The 14963-nt window shown below is 40.6% G+C and overlaps 1 protein-coding gene and 1 long non-coding RNA gene across 3 annotated transcripts in view; one reads left to right on the top strand and one right to left on the bottom strand.

The window, feature by feature from the left end:
* SLC35F3 (solute carrier family 35 member F3) overlaps positions 1 to 14963 on the top strand; it is a 92493-nt gene that overhangs the window by 19158 nt on the left and 58372 nt on the right. The window lies entirely within an intron of this gene.
* Positions 1755 to 7133, bottom strand: LOC307213741. The gene is made up of 2 exons (XR_013837661.1): positions 7067 to 7133; positions 1755 to 2683 (listed from the first exon to the last, which is right to left on the bottom strand). It is a non-coding gene; the product is annotated as an uncharacterized lncRNA (long non-coding RNA).

The raw sequence follows: 14963 nt of genomic DNA, 5'->3' as shown, positions 1-14963 counted from the left end.
TGTGAGGTAGGTTCGACTGAGACATAAATGACTCATAGTCACCTAGTGAGCTTAATGACTTGAGCAGGGTCTGGGACATGGTGCAACAGACACAGGTACCACTGTACCACATTGTCAAGAAACAAATATCACAAGGGTCTTTAAATTTTTTTATTTGCAACCTAAAGTAAAAAATGGTTTAACTCATTAGATCATCATCCTACAATATGCATTTCTTATGTATTTATTATACATGTATATAACTTCCTTTAAGAAAGTTCTCAGGGCAGCTCAGTGGCACTGGCAAAGCTTTGTCACTCGGCCAAACCATATCTGAGTCAGGAGATCCATGAGTGTGTGTGTCCTTAAAATAACTACAACAAAAATCCTCCTTCTCTCGTAACTGCTTTAAATTTTGTTGCCGTCACAGCACTGAAGGGGATGTATGTTTAACCTTTTCTTCCTGCAGCATTTTCTTGATCTAAAGCTCACCCTTTGAAGCTGCTGTTAGCCTTGCTGGGGGCAGTCGTGGTTGGCGGAGTGGCATAGACCTGCTTTCTGAACACTGAATTGACAGGAACTAGTGTCTCTTCCCATTCCTGAAAGGGGAAAGTGCAGGAAGCTCAGTGTGATGCTGTTGCAGCAGCAGAGCCATCCTGGCACTCCTACCACCACACCTGCACTGTGCTGAGCTCCCCATGCATCACTCCTCTCCCTCTCAGAAACCAGCAGTGACATTTGGTATTTAGAAGGCAGGTAAGCAGTCCTGCCCCACTGTTTTCTACTGGAAAGGGACATAGTTAAGATAGAAATACCTAAATATTTTCTGCTAGATGACTAATAGCAGCTTGGGAAAGTGTTCTTGTTCTGGCAAATGGCATAGGCAAAAGGGTTAAATACCATCACGGGAAATTTAAACCCAATTTTTAACACATTAGGAGACCCATTCATGGATTTCCCGCATTTCCTGTGGCTTGATTCTTTATTGGCAGAATTGCTCTGCCTTCAATGAGAGCATTGTGTAATCACAGTCCCAACTGAAGAACTGGCTGATTTCTTTTCCCCATCCTAATTGCTACTTTATTTCCAAGGTGGAAGAAAAATCAAGTAACTGTGCAGAACAACTACTTCTCTACATGGTACATAAAGTTTCCTTTCCTTGTATAGTTGCTTTTAAATTAGCCTTTTCCTTTAGTCTCAGCAGTGAACAAGACAACTTCAGTGTGAAGTTATTTCAAAACACATTTTAATTTTTGACTGCAGTTTTTAAGGGGAAATAAAAACAGACTAGGAGCTGTGGTGGAAAAGCCCATGCACTGTGTTTTTTAAACAACCTTTCTTCTCCTACCCTTTTCATGGAGGGGCTGCAGGACAGTGGTAGAATTTGCCTGCTTTGCATGCATGAGGTTCCGGGTTCAGTGTCCACCATTTCCAGTTTGTTTGTTTGTTTTTAAGGCTCACCTACAAGTGATGGGAAATACCCTTTTTCTGGAGCTCTGAAGGGCTGCTAGCAGTCAGAGTAGAAAATGTTGCACCCAATGGAGAAATCAAATAACCTGGGTTAAGACACCTTCTTACATTTGCTGTGTTCACCAGCTCTGTAGAATGGAGATGGACAATCATTGTCATGATGCAAACCACTAGCAGTGACCTAGGCAGTGACTTCAAGGGAGAGATGCCAGCTCAGGAAGGCTGAGATAAAATATGTATTTTTAAGTTAATTTTTGATAATAAAAAATTGAGTTTTCAAATATATTTGAATATGAATCTAAATACAGAGTTCCATGGAATTTTTTTTATTTTAAAAATTGCAGATTAATATAGAAACAAGACTTACAAATGAGCACATGCAAAACTGGCATGAAATGCAAATACAGTGATCTGTCCATCCCTGTGTCCAGCAAAAGAATGTAACCTAGGAGGAGTATGTAAGAACTGTGTTAGCACCAAGCGCTCAGGGAAGAAGTAATTTGCTCCCTTGGACCTGTCCATGGTACTGAAGGAGCTGTCTTTGATTACTCTTGTTTCCCCGATGTCATACTTTCAGCTTTAAAGTGAGCAGACAGTTCTAGCTCATTGACCTCAGACTGTTCTCTATCCACTGACAGACTTTTCCTCCTTCAAACCCCATGTTAGATTCATCTTCAGTAGGACTGGACAATCATAGACCTGCTCTGTATCTCTAGAGTCAGCCCTTCAAGTTATACAAGGACACTTAACAAGTGTTAAAAACTTGTAGGTTCGACAGGGCAGGGGTGCCACCTGTTCACTTGAGTTATAGGAGTAGAACCAGAAATGTCTAAATTCCTGGGTTAAAATCAAGGTGGTTTCCTTGATGAACAAACATGCCTGTGCTTATGTGAATCTAAAGTCAGGTCAAGGACAAAGGAAGTTCTTTTGGTTGCACAAAAAGCGGGTTGTGAGAGCAGAAAAACAGTGACTGTAGTGAACTTCTATGCTCTTATTTGAGGTAGAAGAGATATTTAAACCCTAAGTTCTTGTGGCCTCTCTGGATTGTTGATAGCTTACATTAAATTACTCAGTTAACAAATAAGAATAACATTCTTGTTTCCATCATGGGGCCTGAAAAACTGTGTAGCAAAATGGAAGAGTGAATTATTGCAATGAGGAACAATTCTCTTCATTTGCAGTTTAGTGCTTCAGCATTAAATCAGCCCTATAAAAAATTGTGGCCAGGAATCAGCTTTGAGGGAGAAATAAATTACAGGCACATCATAACTTCTCAGCTAAATGAAACAGCGTTTTCACTCAGGACAGTAAGATGAGTATAGATGCAAATATTTCCACTACATTTTCAAGTGGTCAGCAATGGACATTTCACTGGGTTCTAGCCAATGGTGGCTTTGCACTAATAGAAAGCAGTTCTGTTTGTAAAAGGTGCAATTTTTCTAATTTAACTTATTCTCCCAGCAGCTCCTGAGGAAACAGCATGAGATATGACACAGGTGGCCACTTTGGAAGTGTGGAGGCAAATCACTGAAAATTAGGTAGCTTAGCTTGTGTGAGTGGAAGTGCTTTGTGCTAGCACAAAGCCACCACCATATACAGCTCAATGGTAGTTGGTCAGAACTGTGTTGTATAAACAATAGCTTGATCTATAAGTTTGTTCTGGTATAAGCTTTCGTGTGCATGCACACTTCTTCAGATACACTGAAGCAGAAGTCACCAGACCCTTATATATAGTGGGAGGGTGGGGTGGGGTATTTCTCAGAAGGGTAGTAGGAGATGGGTGATTGGCTTAATGGGTATGGTAAAATGGGTATAAGGTGCTACTGGACATTTATTTATTTCTATTTCTATTTCGACTGCGCCAGACCAACACGGCCACCTACCTGAATCTTGATCTATAAGCCCTTTCACTTTTATTGTAGTTTGTGCTTTTTAATTGTCAGATTAAAAGGTTGGACTGTAGATGCAACAGAGATGAGGAGATGCAATACGGGAATCAAAAGGAATCTGTTTTTAAAAAGGCAGAATGTTTCTAATTATCTTGTTTCTTTATTGAGGAAAATACAGTATTATCTGCATTTTGATTCTTATATTCCATGCTGTAAAGCACAATCTGGCATGGCATTGAATAAAAACAGCACTCCCCGCCCCCATGTTGGAGGAATGCTTGCATGAAAAACGTTGTTTTAGATCACTGAGGCTTATAGGCTTATAAAAGGTCTACTTGGCCTACTTGGCTATGACCACTCTTTTGTCCATAACATACATTAAAACCCAATGAATAGCCCAGTAGAAATAAGTCTTCCCAGTGATGCAGTGGCATAGTAAACAATCCGATCCACATTTAACACTAAGCCATGCCATGGCTTGGCATAAACAGGCAAACAAGCAGGTTCCCAGAGAAAATATCATTACTGATTTGCTCTTTCTTCAGTGTCACTGCCATGCAGCTGTAAAATAACCTATATTACATCTGAGTCTGGGCTTATCTCCAGACAAACCATGAGAGGTGGCCAAGGTTTGTCCTATGACTTACCCCTTGTGGTTTGTTTGGGTGAGAAAATGCTCAGTACCGATTTGAGTCCACCACCACCACCACCTCAGCAATACAATTGGATCCCTGTATGCTTTAAGCTGAAGTTCAGCATCAGCTGGAAATGTTACTGGAAGTGGGGAATTATCTCAGTCTTCACATAAATTGCACATACTCTAATGATGTTCTGCAACACAAGCAACAAGTATCTTGGCAAAAAAAAAAAATGCAGTCTGAACGATGATCACACCCTACTGAGTGCAACAGAGCTTACGTCCTAGTGAATATGTTTAGGATTGCAGCCAATGCACTACAAGGACCATCTCTGCAATAAGAGCTGTGCAGCAAATTCACGGTAACAACTAGTGCCAGTTTAGAGAGCTCTAGCCAGGATGAGTCCTGTGGCAATGTTAGGAACAGAAAATTAGGAACAATTTTCTGAGAAGTAAAGATTGTGTCTGCCCCATACTGGCAATACCATCACAAGCAGCTCTGCAGTGTAGAGGGTTTTGAAGGAGCTAGGGCTTCTGCTACCAGACTACTTCACTTCATTATTTTTCTTTTGGTTGCCTTGGTTACTACAGTTAAACTCATTCTAGGTTTATCAGGCATTCTTAACTCTGTATCTTTTTGTTGCTTTTTTTAATCCCTGAAGATTTTGTATGGAACAATCCTATATGGGTTATTCTTGCAATAAAATTGGAACATATTTGAGTAGACAAATAATGTTTACTGATTTATTCTGATTTATTGTTTTTCTGTCTTCCCAAACTTGATATGCCTTTAACAAACTACTTTTGGAACAAATAAGCTTCCATTGAGGGATAAAAAGTTTACAAGGCTTTTCTTAAACTACATGTTGTTGCTTAGAATAGGGTGATGCATGAAAATGTTGAGAACTGTAGCTTTGAAGATGGTATATTTATTTTATTTTAAAATCTTACATCCCACCAATTTTTAAGAAGAAATTCAAGGCAGATAACAACACAAAATCAGCAGTAATACAAAAAATATTTCAAATCTTAATCATTGCCATGAAAATACACTGGGAGAGATCATATGGAAATTTGGGGTGCAGAGTCAGTCCTCCAACACCACCTTCTAGGTCCTGTCTCTTAGGAATGAATGGAGACAGATTATCTACTATGGCAACCAAGAGAATTTCCATGCCAAACACAGACTGAAAAATGCTTGGAGCTGTGCCACCCAAACTCACTCTCATACCTTACCCCAAAAGGGACATTCAATATCAGGTAAGGTAAAGGGACCCCTGAATGTTAGGTCCAGTTGCGGATGACTCTGGGGTTGTGGCGCTCATCTCGCTTTACAGGCTGAGGGAGCCAGCATTTGTCTAAAGACAGTTTTTCCGGGTCATGTGGCCAGCATGACTAAGCCGCTTCTGGTGCAACGGAACACTGAAACCAGAGCAGCGCATGGAAACGCCATTTACCTTCCTGCTGGAGCGGTACCTATTTATCTACTTGCACTTTATGGCGTGCTTTTGAACTGCTAGGTTGGCAGGAGCTGGGACCGAGCAACGGGAGCTCACCCCGTCGCAGGGATTCGAACCGCCAACCTTCTGATTGGCAAGCCCAAGAGGCTCAGTGGTTTAGACCACAGTGCCACCCGCGTCCCATCAATATTAGGTTATAGTTATCCAAATCAGAGGAGTCCAAATATGGACCCCCAAATATTATGTATTTAACAAAATGTATATAATACTTGATAGAGGCCACATCATTGACTCTTTCAATATGTAAGGTACCAAGTCACTGCTTGCAGAAGCATTTGTTACTCTGTACCAATCAAAATAGCTCCAAGCAATTTTACTTGCATGCCAAGAACTCTGATCATGACAGGCTCTTAGCCTGAGGACCAAGATGTGAGAGCTCCACTCTAGGTTTTGTTTTGGTTTTTTTAAAAAATAAATTATTATTTGAAGTTTGTGTTTGATAACAAACTGTTTTGTGACACTTGATTTTATGAGTAAGAAGACTAATTTCCATTTGGCTCTTTATCTTACCCAAAGACCCTGGGATTATATAGACTTAAGATCTAAGTAAATAGATCCTTCACCTCTTAGGTCATGTGGTAAAACTGATTACTTCAGGGAATGCATTAAGCTTCCATTCTTTGTATGTATTTGGAGTTGACATGCCTCTTCTTTTCAGATGGGTGGGCATAACAGAGTCTGCCCTTACTCTGCCCTTACATCTCTCCCCACCCCAACACTTTGAAGTCATACCGCTTCCTTCCTCCCCACCCCCACCCCCTGCACTTCAGGAACTGACTCTACATATCCAGGTTAATGAAGGAACAGTAGTGTTAAATTCTTGATATACTTCATGCATGAAAATTAATAAAAAACTTTGTTACAAGGAGGAGGAGGAGGAGGAGGAGGGAAGCTGATCTGTGTACTCCCAAATGAGAAAAAAGCTTTTGGAAAGGCAGCTTCTGTATCTTTGGCAGCAATCCATTTTAGAAATTATTTTTTAGGATATTTTCATTTGAAATTCATGTTTTATTATATGTCTAGCCTGGTTAGGGCAAGTTACAGCAATTTCACCAAAGCCAAAGTTTTGCCATGATGCATACTCTAAATTATTGTGCTTCGCTTCGCTTCCCCTTCGTTTTAAAGCAAACCTTGCAAGGACTGACTGAAATCAACATATCGGCATAACTGTTTATATAAGTAACCTGAGGGATGAGGCAGAAGTATCCAGAGCCTCTGAGGAGCACATTCAGTCTTTGCACTACACAAAACAGATACATTCACTGCAGTGCAACTGTTGAATCCACTGTGTTTTGTCATTGTTACTGTACATGTATAAAACTATACTTTTAAAATATAATTCTTAACTGATCATAGATTGTAGGTAGTTTATAGGCAGGTGTTTAAATGAGTGGAATTGAAGCAAAAATACATTTTTAAAAATCACAAGTTGTATGAGCTAGCATAAAACAAATAAGCTAAGGGGGCTGAAGGCTTAAGCAATGCAGACATCAGGTAAGGCTCAGGTTCCCAAACATTAGTTGCTTCCACCATCCACTTTCCATTAAATTTAATGAACAATGATGCCTTACCCTTAATAAGAGAATGATGGTGTACCGCTGTGCCTACCCTCTGTCCTGCTGATGAGACTGATTTATTACTTCATGTTGTGTCTTGCCAAGGTTACAAGAAGTTACCTCAGAACTGAAAAGAAAAGGAGTGAGAGAAGGCAAGGGGAGAAAAAAAATACTACTAAAATTCTGAAGTAAAATCATTTACAATGCAAACTTACATTTGTTGATTGTGCAAATGCAGAAGGACATTTTATACTGCAACACAGAAGCCCAGTAACACACTTTATTTACAAGCTTTGGCTTATCTGGAGCAAGATAAACCATGAGTCCAGGTTTGGATGTAACACTAAGTCAAACCATGGTTTATCTAGTGTGGCAGCAACAAGACTGGGGAGGAGTGCTGTTTTAGAGGCAGTTCAGAAGGGGAAATCAGAGATGCTCTAAACTATGCTTTAAGATTATGGCTTGTTAAAGAGGAGGTTAAGGGGTGATATGATAGCCATGTTCAAATATATAAAAGGATGTCACATAGAGGAGGGAGAAAGGTTGTTTTCTGCTGCTCCAGGGAAGCGGACACGGAGCAATGGTTCCAAACTACAAGAAAGAAGATTCCACCTAAACATTAGGAAGAACTTCCTGACAGTAAGAGCTGTTTGACAGTGGAATTTGCTGCCAAGGAGTGTGGTGGAGTCTCCTTCTTTGGAGGTCTTTAAGCAGAGGCTTGACAACCATATGTCAGGAGTGCTCTGATGGTGTTTCCTGCTTGGCAGGGGGTTGGACTTGATGGCCCTTGTGGTCTCTTCCAACTCTATGATTCTATGATTCTTGTTCCAAACATGGTGTTGTACAACTGCACCATGAGAGTTGGTGTTCAGGATTTGAGTTGGCCAAGAAGTTTTATTAGCAGTTTTATTACCAGTAGAACAACAAAGAACAGCAAAGCAGATTTTATGTCCTTTCATCGTTGGGAAGCCCTTTGTCAGCAATGAAGAAGCTCCAGACCACGTTCCTTGGCATACTCTGCAGTCCTCAACAACAGTAAGATTTCATATCAATAATAATAAGCAAGGAATAAGCCACAATTTCTCCATTAAAGAAGCCACAATTTTAGCACTTGGAAGGAAGGGACACAGGCCCAAGGCTTGTTCATATCTCTGCTTATTAAGCCAAGATATAACCATCTTGGTTTTAGAACCAGGCTACTTACAGTTTTGCTACTGCTATGTGCTCAACAATGATTTCAGCCTAAAGCCAACCTCAGCAATACAGTAATTGTATTCAGTTACAATAATCTTTAATTATACCCATCTCAAAAACAGGTGCAGATGAGTCAGACCTTTAACATGTTGAAGATTATAATAACTCGATCTAAATTATTTCTACATTTCAAGGTTTCAAAGTCCTATAGTTGCCTGGCAACTACAGAGGAAAATGCAAGCATGAAAATGCTTTTAATTGTGGAAATGGCACTTAAAATGTTAAGAGTTTCACATGAAATTTTATTTGATTCCCTGATTCTTTCATCTGGATTATTTGCTTTAGAGCTCTGTTAATGCAAACCTATATCCAAAGACAAAAAAATATATATCTCAGCAATAGGCAAATATGGTAAATTAATATTTCTCTAGGTGTGCAAAGCTGGGGTGGTGCATAGAGTAGCTCATATTGGCGTAACTGTAGCAACATCTTAGTATAGAAGATGGTTTTTTTATATGCTGCTATCTGCAGTTTCAAACTGTCCTACCCATCTTTTATCTAATTTTGCTTATAGGCACTGCTGAGCCACAGCATCAATGGCTGCTTCTAATCCCTGCCATTGGGACAGTTAAATCCTCATGGATCCTGTGGCTGACAAAATGTCTAGGATGCTACATAAGGGAAGTGATACCCTGTCTACTCTCAGTAAAATCACATATCTTCTCTACTCAACTCTGTGTTCCATGGCACCTTTGAGTAGCATAGCACAACTACACTTAGAGGATGTGGCTGTTACTTCCCTAGAAGAATCAGCATACCATTTCACGACACCAGAACAATGCCACAAATGATTATGTTGTGTTTGTGCAACATCCACTGCACTCCATTCTGAATATGTTTCTATCAGCACTACTGCTTATAGCTCCTCCTTTGGTCACTAAGTGTGTGTAGGGTTTGCCATCAGTAAGGCTCTGTGTTACTGTTATAAATGAAGCTGTTCTTGTCACAGGAACAACACAAATAAATTCAAAAGCATCTGAAGAAATCTTGCCTTTTTACTTCAGATCACCTAGACAGCTACCAGTAGATCTCAATCTGCCATCTACTGCCTCTGGGTTATCAATTTGAAAAGATAATATCTGATTCACTTATTTGATCTGTGTGGCATTTAAAATCAACGATTAGCCTCACAGAGCTTAATTGATCGATTATCTTCAATTTGGATTTCAAGTAATTAGTTACATGAAATAGTTGGTTACAGGAAAGAAAAAAATAGATTTTTTTAAAAAGCATGAGCTAAAAATAGACCCTTTCATGTCAGATGCACCTGAACCTACTTATGTTGGGATTACTTTCCAGCCTTGGATATCAGCAATGAAGCTTTGATCCTTCATATTTCTGCTTGAAGGTGTAATCATCTTTAGAAGTGCTGCTTTCTTCCAAAAGTGCATATTGTTCACCTCTTCAATAGCTTCATGGAAAACAATTAAGAGGAGGAAACATAAAAATTGATATTAAAGTTTGCCATAGGCTCTGATGGGAGCAATATCTTGAAACCAGTAGTGGTGTGCATTTGAATCAGACAGATCCATAATCCCAACATCCTTTTTATTTCCTTGTAGTGGTGGCCCGGCTCAGTTGTTGGAGCAATCTGGATCTGTTTGCTCTGACATCACCTGTCTCCATTGCATATCCTTTCTATTTGTTTTCTGGATTGCATATGTTAATCTGTTATGGGTTGGTTTGTGAGATAGTTGCTAGTTTGTTTCCAGGCCCCAAATTCATGCCCCAAATACCTGAAAGGCTACCTCCTTCTGTAAAGACCCTCTTAGGTGCCGAGATAGGTGGAGGGTGCCCTCATAATTGTTTTACTCAGAAGCTTTGGGGGGTGGAGGCCTAGGAGAGGTCATTCTCTATGGCGGCACCAAACTTGTGGAACTCCCTTCCCACAGAGGTGCACCCAGAGGCATACCTAGGCTCCCTTGTGCCCTTGGCAAGGAGATGTTTTAGTGCCCCCATCCCTTCCAGAGCAGTGGAGGAGCAGCCTGGGGAGCACATGGGAAGGTGGGCTCCTAGCCACTCCTAGCCAGCTTTAGAGGCATGGTTTTTTCCACCACACCCCCAGCACCTTCATTATACTTCAGAGAATGCTGAAGAAGCACCTCTTTTGACTCTTGAGGTCTATATGTTTAGGACCCACCTTATTTTTTGTAAGTTGCTTTAAACCGTTTTTACTATTGCATTTTAATATTAATGTTATGTTTTAATAGCTGTAATCCACCCTGGGGCCTTAGAGTGAGGGACCTTAGGGTGTAATCATCAACATCTGGTCTTTTAGACAGGGACTTCGACTAGAGGTCCTGGGTCCTTCAAACTCTTACCTATGACTTTGATGTAGGAAAGAGGGAGTTGTAGGAAGGGACAATGGATGATTGGATTATAAATATTAACTAAACACAATTGTGATTTATTTCATTTCGTCCTTCCAGCTGGTATGAGCTTTTTTTATTAATGATGTTATTAATATTAATGTTTTCAATGTTATACTGCTGTAAAAGCCTATTTTGGACTTAATGGTCTTGCCAAATAATAGCGTTGATCACATTATTTTAATAGGCAACAGATGTATTCAGAATTCTGATGCAAAGGCAGCAATATTGTTCCTAAAAATGTCCATAGTACAAAACACAGAAGGAATTAAATCAGACCTTTTTTATTAAAAAAAACAACCCCCCACCCCACCCTAAATCCACGAAAATTGCTAGCAGGGAATTTAATGTTCGGAAAGCAAAATAAAGATTTATAGAAGGGATTTGTGCTTTTATGCCTTTAGGAAAGCATTCAGAGCAAGTCAGAGAAGTAAAAGGCAACAGTTTGCTGCTGCTAATTCCTTCATCCAAACTGACCTTTGTAATCTCTGAATTTAAGCTGTGATTCAAATCTAATGCCTGAGCTTTTGACAAGTGAGGCAAACCCTGGGGATTTGTGGTTATTTGTTTAAAATATTTCTACACAATCTCCTTTGTGCCAGTGGTGTAGCGTGGGGGGTGCAGGGGGGCCTGGCCACACCGGGCGCAACATCTTGGGGGGGCGCGCTCGCCACCTCCGGAGTCACCGAAGAGCCTCGGGCGCAGGCTGTAGCAGAGCCCCATGTCTCGCGGAACCGACGAGCTGTGCGCGCGTCCGGGCTGAAGGCGTCCGGCAGGCAGCGGCTCTCAGCACTCGCCGCAGTCCCCGCGCATCAGGGCCGCGGAGGGCGCGCCAGGCAGCCCCTCCTCACAGCCCCACCGCCGCCGCCGCTGCTGCAGCTGCTGGGCCATGTTGCATTTTCCTCGCCTCTCTGCCCTCCTCCTCCTCCGGGCAAGCAGCGTCATTTGGGCGGCAGTGCCAGCGGCAACTCGCCTCAGATCACCTGACACGGACCCGCCGCCGCGGCTACCTTACCATAAATACCCCAGCCCAGGCAGCAGCAAGAAGAAGCTGGCAGCGGCGGCAGGTTAGGGGTTAGGGGTGCAAATTACTTGCCTTGCCCCGGGTTAGGGGGCGCAAATTACTTGCCTTGCCCCGGGTGCTGACAACCCACGCTACGCCGCTGCTTTGTGCTGAAGGTCGCTCACAACAGCTTGTGCACCATGTGTTGCTGGCAGAACTGGGTGGAACCATGGATCCCGTATTTATCTTGTGCATGTGTTTTGATTAATTTAATCAGTAGTGTTGGTCTTCATTCCCCATTTCCTGAAGAATTCGGCTGTCATGCCTGAGTGCTACATATCAGGGTATAGGCAGAAAACAAGTATTGTAGCCATCATCATAGGCTGAGGAGCAAATACCCAGAAGTCCTCTTCACATATAACTGATGTTGAATATGATAATGATTTTCATCCTGGGGCAGTGCTGCCATAGCATTGTCCTTTTGCGTAGGAAGAGACAACTGGGCTGATTTCAGTTACTCTCCCTCTTTGTCATTGATCAAACACAAGGAGCTTAATATCCAGTCACAGTGGAGATTGGGTGGGGAAATGGTGGGACACATCACAGAAGGTGTGTGATCATTTAAAGGGGAAAGACTGTTCCATCTTTGGGTGGTTCGAGTGGAGAGTGATTTATTTACATTTATATATGAAAGTTTAGACTGCTGTATCAGAAAATACCAGGGTGGTGTACAACGATAAAACAGCTTTAAAAACAATGCAAAAATCATTAAAGTGATTGGCAAAGAAGAAGAAGAAGAAGAAGAAGAAGAAGACAGTTCATTTTTAAAAAAAAATAGAGTTAAAAATGGTTCATCTTTTGATGAAAGTGAGTTTAATCTTCAGTGAAGTCAAAATTGCTATCAAACCAGTCAGTATCACTTAAGATTCCACCAAGCATGGGCATTTTACCTTGGAATTTTTTTGATTATTATTAAAGAGAAATACAAATATGTAACTGAATCAGGGGAGAGGAACAAGCTACAACAACATGTTACCATACATTCTGTAAACCAGCAAACATTTTTTCTAAAATGAAACAAATGCTCTTCATTTATTGTTTTAAACTTATTTGATTAAATACTGGGCATACTAGCAGAGTAGGTGTGATGTTTTAATATAAAATTATTTGCCAAATTTTAATCAACCATTTTTTTATGATTAGAACCCATTTCTTATTCTACAGATTCTCCCCCCCCCCAAAAAAAAATTAACATTAGCTATCTTAGGTCATGCATTATGTAAACAGGGGTATGACCTAATAATAACACTTCAGAGGCTTCTAGTTAAGTGTGGGTCATTATTCAGCTGATACCTAAATAATTTCTTTCCAACGTTCAACATCCACACCAGACAGGGATCTATGTACCTTTATTATTGCTACCTATCCAAGACAAATCTACACCTGCCATTTTTAAAATACTGATGGTATCAGCAGCCATTTAGATGCTGCTCTTAAGTGTGCCTCTCTCAAGACGGGACATTCCCATCTTCAAAATATATTGCCAAAAATTACCTTCCACTTCTCCTACTTTTGTATTTAATTGTTCTCATATTTATATATTTATTTATTTATTGCCACCAACATCTTACATATTTCCCCACTTTATTTTAGCAATGCTAAGTAGAATGAAATAACTATTTCACTCATAGTTTCTTCAGCAGCAGCAAATGTAACCAAATAAAAGTAAATGGAAACTTGAAAATACTGTACTCACCAGCTCCATGTTAGTTAAACATATCCTCTTTCCTCCGCTTTTCCTCCTCAAGCTTTTCTTTGCACGGTGAAGCACTACTTGCAAGTTGTTGCCTCAGATGCTGTCTGTCTTTTGGATTCGCATACACTCTGGGTCTCTTCCACTGTGTCTGGTGTTCTTCAACTTCTGTACCTGGAGTTGAGACTCATTCATTGCATGCCTCATCAGCTCTGGCTCTGGCATATTTTTATCATTTATATGCAACATTAACTCAGAATATTAGCTGCCCTTTTGATTTGTCATCTTGACTTTGCTGAGTCCAAGTGCTTTCTTGTTTTGAACTTGTGGCTGATTTTTTTTTGACTCAGAGCAACTTTTTCACTTTACTTGAGTGACCAGGGTTTGGGGGAGGGGGGACCCTTGCTAACCCCATAATTTGTTGTGACTGATGATCCATAAGACCTGTCATCCCATACTTTTGTGCACCTGAGCAGCCTGGTTTAGTTATAATGGCAGGAACATTTAAAAACTGCAGCAGACAGTATTCTATGTAGTTAGCATTTTGTTCAAACCAGGTTTCCTTACCTGTGTATGCAATGTTCTCTAGCAAAGAAGGTCAATAGGTTAGCATTCAAATGCAGCTGGGGGTCCAATTTAACCATGAAGGCAATCTCATAGCCAGTATGCCTATCTAATATAAATGAGTATGGTAATTCCTTTACTTCACCCACTACATGCCCTGTTGTGTCCCAGAATAACCCATAGTCAGAATTAGCCATTCATAACATACACTGTATTTTCCTTTGCTACATTTTGGATGGCTTGAAGCATGAACTGAAATATACTCTGTTTATCAACAGCAAGCACTGATCAACCAGCTGCAGTATGTTGGATAGCATCTCAATCTTTGCTATTGATTCTGCAAATCTCAGTTGCATTCTGCTTTAAATAATGCTCTCTTTGGCTGTTGGTTCTCATGACCTCATCCTCAGTAGTAGAGGTGAACCCTTTTGACTCAGTAAAAATCATGAGTAAAGAGCCAAGTTCGTGATTCACCAATGCTGGCAGGAAGAGATGAAAAGGCAACTGAGTACCTGCTGTTCAGAACCATTTACTTCCACTCCTGTCTAACAAGGAGCCTTCTGTTGCACTTCTTCTGACTGCTTTAAGTCACCCCTTGTTGTTTCTCACTGTCACTCTGCTGCTCCTCCTGCTCTTTGGGCTGTGGACTCTTTTTGAATAATATAAATAGCAACTTTTTATATAACATTTTCTTCAACAGTCAAAGCACTTATGTTTTCTTATGACAATGAAAACATGGACAGCAGCCGCCTTAGCTATTCTGAAAATTGGAAGCAGCTATATCTATGCAATTGAGAAGCTACAATGGACAGTGTACATGCATGTATATATATTCACTTCCTATTAGCAAAGCGATAAGCTTGAGAGGTAAAATCAAGTATACTGGCAATGCACAAGTTAAGACAAATATCTTCTTAGATACTGCAATGTGGTTTAATTTAACTAGCATATGATGGCCTGAAATACTTG

The sequence above is a fragment of the Podarcis cretensis genome, assembly GCF_951804945.1.
Source record: "Podarcis cretensis genome assembly, chromosome: 3".
NCBI lineage: Eukaryota > Metazoa > Chordata > Lepidosauria > Squamata > Lacertidae > Podarcis > Podarcis cretensis.
This window is presented reverse-complemented; position numbering and strand designations above follow the sequence as displayed.